At 35.2% G+C, this 7,977-nt stretch overlaps 1 non-coding gene across 1 annotated transcript; it reads left to right on the forward strand.

Annotated features, from left to right (window-relative positions):
• Positions 1-3,813: 3,813 nt before the first annotated feature.
• On the forward strand, positions 3,814-3,920 carry LOC128035730 (small nucleolar RNA R71). Its single transcript, XR_008192281.1, has one exon. It is a non-coding gene; the product is annotated as a small nucleolar RNA R71 (small nucleolar RNA).
• The last annotated feature ends 4,057 nt before the right edge of the window (positions 3,921-7,977 follow it).

Genomic DNA, 7,977 nt, shown 5'->3' on the forward strand with positions numbered 1-7,977 from the left:
ATCACACGAGGAATAGGAGGATTAACATCCTGACCATTTGGATTATCCTTGAGACCACGATCATTTTAACCAGGATCATTCCATTCCCTAGCCATGTTTCGCAGTTTTTTTCTCCTTCTTCGCAAAGTTCTTTTGATCTCTGGGTTCAAAAGGTTACTCTTCTTTAGCAGGAATGCCTCTTCTTATACACTGAAGGCAAACCTATAAAAGTTAAATACAACTAAGTTAAGTAAAAAAAATAGGACTAAGTAAAATAACAAAACCAAATTTCACCAAATTGTCGATCCCCAGCAATGACGCCAAAAACTTGTCTCGTGTGAAATTATATGCGAATTGTGCAAGTATACACATTCAATCAAGTAATAAAGCGATAAGTGAGATTGTCTCCACAAGGATCGGATTAAGTATAAAAGTGTCCAAGTTATTATAATGAATTACAATTAATGCTATGACAAAACCAAGATAAGTATGAAGTGGTAAATTAAAAAAACAATGATGTGTGCGAAATGTATACTAACTAATATGGGAAAATGCTAAGACAAAGTCAAAGTAAAAGTGCAATGGCAATTACGAGAATAACTACGTGAATAATATGTAGAAAAATAAATAAATAACTAAAAATGCTATGGCAAAGATACTACGACAAATGAATAAGGGTCTACGATGTCAATTTCAAAGGTTCGGATTACTAAGAATCTTCCCTTACTTTTAGCAATGCCTCAGCAAAATCGTATTCATTCTACTACTCAGAAGAGACCTAAAATGATCTCCTTTTTTTGAGAGCAAGATCTTAAGTTACATGGCCTGTGTCTATAGGCCTTAGCACGATACTGTTTTGTCTTCATTATTCAGAGTTGGGTTATCATTCATGAGTCTTGTAGACATACACAATCTCTGAATAATGATTAAAGTTTAACTCTCGAAAGAAGTAGACTACAGTAGTTTAGTCATAACTTTGCATGGCATTATTATGTTATGAAAATATTCCCTGAGTAATTCCAACCTTTATCATTCAACATCAGGAATATTCTCTACTTGTTCCTTTTGAATTGCCACGACCTTTAGATTGTTTGGTCATATTTCAGTTATAATTGATACTATTAGTTCATTCATTAATTTCTTTCACCAATTTATACTATGTTTCTTTTGCACAGCTTCATTCCTTAAATCTTCAGTAGTACTCACCAATTCAAATAAACTTCTGATCCCTGTAGAGACGATACACACTCATCATTATATTACTTAAATATACGTGTACACTTGCATATTTGCATTATTTACACGCAATAGCTTTATCCTTCGGCTTTTTATAAGCTTTTTCCCTAGGGTAAATCCAATCAGCCCATAATTTTCTTCCTTCTTTCTTAGGCAGATTTTTCTGATACAAGTAGAGTTGGGCTAACACTGTTATGCGTTGAGTGTTGACTTGGTCTTCCTGGAATTTCCACGACATTCATGTTGGAAAAATATCCAACCTTTTGCCACAACAAACCTTCATTCCTTTATTTCTTTCTCCGCATTCTGCACCTGCCAATTACTACCAAACAAATCCTTCCCGGAAACAAGTAAAAGTAACATATAATAACATTTAAGCATAGTCCAATCTTCTTAATGTAATACAATAAAAATTACGAATAGAATGTCTTAAAAGGAAACTAAATTTACTTAAGTACAGGCAATTAGCAAGGTTTAAGGAAATGAAATATAACTCCTTTCAAGAGTTATCACTTAAACCTTGAATATCAGCTATGGTCCAACTGATCGCCTTTTTAAATTTCTTTAAAACTACAATTAGTTGCTTCTCTTGTTGTTTTGTCAGTTTTGCTGAAATATTCATAGGCAAAGTAGAACACTTACCTAAATAAATGTATTTAAATAGGAATGAAGTACCTGAAGTCCGAGTTTAGGTGGTTCCTTGATTGACAACTTGGGTCGCACAAACTCCCGAACTTCCAACTTTAATGGATCAAATCGTGCTGGTTGAACATAGTTCCTCAGATTAGCTTCCATCAAAGCCATATTTTCATTACCTTTTTCATCTTTCAATGGCTCAGTCCCTAAAGTGTTCTCCAACAGGCGTTCTTCAAAATTTCTTTCCCATTCTATAGAAACTAAGGTTTCTAGCTCATCCATTATTGAACATTCCTTCATCAGATTGGCAATTTTCACTGCTTTAAAAACATTAAGTGTTACCTGGTCATCCTAAACTCTCATCGTGAGTTCTCCTTTTTGCACATCTATCAATGTCTTCCCATGGCTAGGAAAGGTCTCCCTAGGATGATCGGCAGTTCCTTATCTACTTCAAAAACTAAGACAATAAAGTCAGTAGGAAAAATGAATTTATCAACTCTGACCAAAACATCCTCGATATTTCTTTTGGGCTATGCTAAAGATCGATCTTCCAGTTGAAGTGTCATAGTCATGGGTCTTACTTTGCCTATTCCCAACAGTTTGAAAATAAACTTAGGCATCAAGTTGATGCTCGTTCTTACGTCACACAAAGCTTTACCAAAGTAAGATTCTCTGATATTACAAGGTATAGTAAAGCTTCCACGGTCCTTCAATTTTGGAGGAAGCTTGTTCTATAAAAACGCATTGCACTCCTTCGTTATTGCTACAGTCTCATACTCACTGAGTCTTTTCTTTTTGGACAGGAAGTCCTCCATGAACTTCACATAATCGGGAATTTTCTCTAAAGCCTCTACCAACGGGATGTTGATGTGAAATTGCTTTATAAAGTCCAAAAACTTCTTGAATTGCACCTCCTACTTCTGGTTATTTGGTTGGAACTTTTGAGGGTACAAAGGTGATAGAACTTTGGGTTGGATTGGACAAATTTTTTGATGAGATAAATCTACATCTAAAAAATGTTAGTTTTTCAGAATTCATTAGGTTAGATTTTACCTCATCAGACTTTGTAAGCTCTGGCTCAGCTGGTGTAGGAATTTCAACTATTGGTTGACTTTTTTCCTTCTTAACGGGTTCATCTTCAACCACAATCTCCTTGGGTTCCAAAGTTTTACCACTTCGTAAGGAAACTACCTTCCAATGTTCCTTACCAAAATTTCTTGGATTTTTTGTATCGCTCGACAAGGCTTCTTGCGATATATTGCAAAGCTCTGTAGCTAACTGACCCATTTGGTTCTCCAAATTTTCCAGTGTTGCTGCTTGGCTTTGGATTAATGTGTCATTCTTCACCATGTACGCCTTCAACAAGTTCTCCAAGCTGTTGGATGACTCAAGTTGTTTTGGTTTTGGAGCTTGTTGATTGAACCCTTAGGATTGGTTGGGTTTATGCTGCATGTAAGTGTTGTTCGGTCCATTTCTTTGGTTACTCCAAGAACGTTTAGATGGTTGAGCCATGAAGGATTTTTGAAGTTGGACTGTGGTTCTTGTCCACTTCTATTTTGGTGTTGATTCCTTACGTAATAAACTGACTTAGGTTTTGATAGACAATTCTCGAAAAAATGACCATCCCCACAGTATACATAGGAAACTACACTGCGTCGACGTGGTGATTGAGCTACAAAATTATTCAAACCATTAGTGGTAAACTATATTAACATCGAAGAAATAGAAGATACCTGAGCTGAGAGTGATGTAAGTGCGTCCACTTCATGCAATTTGGATACTCGTCTTTCTGAAGTTGCTCAATTTTTTTCCATTGATAGTTTTTACTAGTGATCCTCTCAATGTTCTCATAAGACTCATTATAAGACTTAGAAAACCGTACCATTCGTAGAAGCACCTATCATCAACCTTGTGTGTGCGTTGAGACATTTAAAAAATGTCTACAACTGGATGCAGTGTGGAATCTCATGATGAGGGCACTTACGAAGTAATTCTTTGAACCTCTCACATGCATCATACAAGGATTCGTCATCCAATTGTTGAAAAGTGGTTATCTCATTTCTCAACCTAGCGTTTTTGCTATGTGGAAAATACTTCACCAATAATCTTTTTGTGAGTTCTTGCCATGTAGATATTGAACTTGGTGGAAACGAATTAATCCATGATCGTGCTAGATCTTGCAATGAGTATGGAAACAATTTCAACCTCAATTTGTCTTCAGTCACTCCGGCTATCTTAAACGAATCACTCACCTCTATGAATAATCGAAGGTGAATGTGTGGATCTTCTGTGGGCATTCCACTAAACTGGCCCACGTTTAGAGCAGTTTAAACATCACTTGTTTCAATTCAAATTGCAGTGCCTCAATCTTCAGTCTCCTAATTCCTGGATTTACTTCATTGAAGAGTGGCACAGCCTAGTATCTTATGGCACAATCCCTATCCTTAGCAATAAGGATGGGATTGTGCACATGATTGGCTCCATTTTATTGTCCATCATTTTGATTTCTAAGGTACATCTCGGCTTGTCTTTGAGCTGATCTTTCGTGTGTTCTCTGTCTAATTATTTGCTCGATCTCAGGGTCTACAGGTAATAAATCGATAATTTGATCTATGCTCATAAACACCTAAAAAATGAATCCAAAAAATAAAGAATAAATTAGTAAGGTTCGAAGTTAAAATAAAAATAAAATAAAAACCAAATTGAAAATAATAATTTCAAAAAAATAATTAAGGCAACAGTCCCCGGTAACAGCGCCAAAACCTTAAAATGCTCGATTTGTGCAAGTGTACACAATCGTTATCAAGTAATAAGTAAAAGTGTTATCATCTCCACATGGATTGTGTATGTTAATCAATTAATTGTAAAATTACAATTAACAATATGGTGATAAAAACACAATATTTCTGAGTGGCGTGATGCATAAATAATTTCTAAATATAATATGATCCCTAATGCAATTTTATTCTAAATGCAAAGTAAGAGATGAAATGTATGAAATGAGTTTAGCAACAAAAACACAAAATTCAAAAATCAATAAGATGAATAGGCTAGGATAATTACATCATTCAAATTAATTCTTTTTTCTCATGCTTAACAGTGTTCAGAAAATACTCCATGGCAACTCGATCTTTTATGGGCTTGAAAACAAATTAAGTCCCTTCAGAATCTTTTACTTGGTAAAACATGTATTTTATTTATCATATTAAACTAAGAGTTTCATAGCATTCATGTGAAGTAACAAGGATTGGGTCGGTTTGAAACAATTTACTCACATAAACCTAAAAGCCAAGCATTAGAGCTCGGTCAAGTTATTATGAACCTTAATTTATTTTGGGTCAAACATAAATTAAACATGCACATTTCAATTATTGTGTCTATTAGTCATCATCTGGTTCGAACAACTCAACTAATTCTAATGCAACCATTCACGTATGGATGATATACATACTTGAGTTTAATTGAAAACATGGTCGACTGAGGAAAAATAAACTCTGTCGAATCAGAAGTTTTGTCACTCTGATTAAAGATGTTCTCCTCTGATCTTTGTATTGCTTCTTTGCTAATGGCTCCTCAAGGTGGCCGGTCAAGTGATGATTTTTTCAAGGTTTTACTAGCTAAGGGACAATAAAAATATGAGATGCTATGCGGGGGAATGAAGAGAGAAAAGAATGAGAGGAAGAATGCTTATGAAATGAGAGATGAGGAAAATAAGTAAGGGGTGTTGGGATGAAGGATGAGTGGGGGTATTTATGCTTGAAGTAAATGGTAGAGTTTACTAAAAATAGGAATTGGAATCCCTCCATTTTCTCCATTTCTTGGCCAAACACATTTTGTGGAAGAAGGTAGATAATGGTTCCTTTATTTGATCATAGAATCATGCTAAATTTAGGCATGGGTTGGACGGTTTCAAGGGAAATCTTTGTGTGCTGATTTCTAATGATTCCCCAAATGTAGGGACCTCCAAATAATTGTCCCAAAAGTTGATTCTTGGCTTCCCAATTACCTTTGCTGAATCTGGGCCTCTCTTCTCCTGGGCTGGACAGTTTCACGACCTATTGAACTTATCAAACTTGTCCATCATGTATAATATTTTTTTCCTAGGTCAAAGTAACATCTTCATGACCCATTTAACATGGCTTTGCCATCCAACATAGGAAAAAAGATAGCTCATGTGCATGCAACATTATAGTAGGCTCTTTATCAAATCAACTTCATGGTCCCCTCCATGATAAAATATAACACATTAATAAATAACATGAAATAATATAATATATGCACCAAAATAATACAATAAATATCATATTTTCATTTTTTAAAAAGTCATGCCAATCAACGAATACAAACAAAATTCACTTAATTATTTAACAAATATTTGGGTTTAGTATTATTTTTCAATAAAAAGGTGGTAAAAACTGTTAGAAAAAACCTATACAATTTGAGTTTACAATTACCTTGGCAATTTGGATCAAATTGGAAGAAATAAAACCTTATCTTTTCTTCAATCATGGATGACCAATTTGGAAAAAAAGGTGATTCTTTTATCTTTTCCACTAACACTTGCTTACATATGTTGATTAATTGCTTTACTTAACATAACTAAACATGGTTAGTTCATTAATTAAGGATTATATGTTTATTTAATGATAAAATTAAGGCTAAGTGGAAAGCATCTCCATTCTCCACTATATCATGTTTATAATTGGTTAAATAACCATTTTGGTCCCCTGGATAATTGTTATCAAGGTCTTAAATCATTTTATAAATTAAAACTCAATAGAGATTGGACTTTTACAATTTAGTCCCTAAGCTTTAATTAACAATGTTATCGATTAAATTACTTAATCAATCTTTAATATATTTCCATTTTAACTCCACAAATCTTCCTATTTCATTATTACGGACTCGGTTTACGAAAATGGGATTTTAAAACCGTACTTTCTAACACTGGAAAAAGTGGGGTCGTTACAACCGACTTGGCCATCCGCATTACATGCCTTTCAAAAATTACATTATATGCCATCGGGGGGTTTACCACTAAGACATCAACCATCCCCGTGACTATATGTTCCTCATTGCCCAAAACCACGGGAAGGGTGACTGATCCCTTAACTATGATCGATGGATTTGTGAAGCTATAAATGAGACTAGTGCTTGCCAACATTGAATCTTTAATGTCCATCTTGTAGAATGCTTTAGCCATCAAAATGTCCAATAAACTCCCAGTGTCCACCGAAATCCTATTGGCTTGGAATGATGAAATTGTGGTCAAAACTATAAAGGGGTTATCCCCCTTCTGTATCTAGTATCTCCTGCTCATCCACCTTCGAAAATTCCAAAATTCCAAGGATAAGATATGGGCTTCTTTATTGACATACATACAAACATAATACTTTGAAGTTGCACTTTATGTTTATAATTGGAGGCAACCCTTCTGTTTTTCGACCAACCAAAACTTCAATAACCTTCTTGTATCAGTTGCTTCCCTTTTTCTTCTTGTCGGTTCCTAGAAGGCTTGGCTTCTTGATTGTTTGCTTTATTTAAGTGAAAGGTATTTCGAGGTACATATTATTTTAACTAGACCTTATAGGTGGCATCCTCTATTAAGTCTTTTAGCTAGATGCAATATCCCGTACTATGCTCGTAACATTATGGTACCAGTAATGAAATGGGGACTCGTCTTAACCTGGGTTGAAAGCCATGGTTGGTGGATGAGACATGATTCCTTAGTACTTAATTTGCTCAAAGATAGTAGTTGGTGAATAGTTGAGCTGGTTGTAGGTCCGATGGCGATTAAATAGGACCCCTTCGGCTGATGCTAGCTTGGACGACTTTCCCTGATAGGTCCTAAGTGATAGGAAAATGCGGGATTATACTATCTCATCACCTACTGAGGGACGATTCTATTGATGATGATATTGGCATGGAGGTGAAGAGCTCTTGGTGAGGTGGGCAAGTGAGTTACAGGGGCTCAGAGTTTAGCCCAATCAATGTCCATCTTTGAATGGCACATCCCAAAAATCAAGGGATAGCAAAATCGAGTTTGTGAACTGAGAGAGTGGTCACACACTAATTTTTGAGATTACCTTTATGTTTTTAGAAAATAAATGAGTTATTGGTCTGTTG

Source organism: Gossypium raimondii, chromosome 12, assembly GCF_025698545.1.
Source record: "Gossypium raimondii isolate GPD5lz chromosome 12, ASM2569854v1, whole genome shotgun sequence".
NCBI classification, from domain to species: Eukaryota; Viridiplantae; Streptophyta; class Magnoliopsida; order Malvales; family Malvaceae; genus Gossypium; species Gossypium raimondii.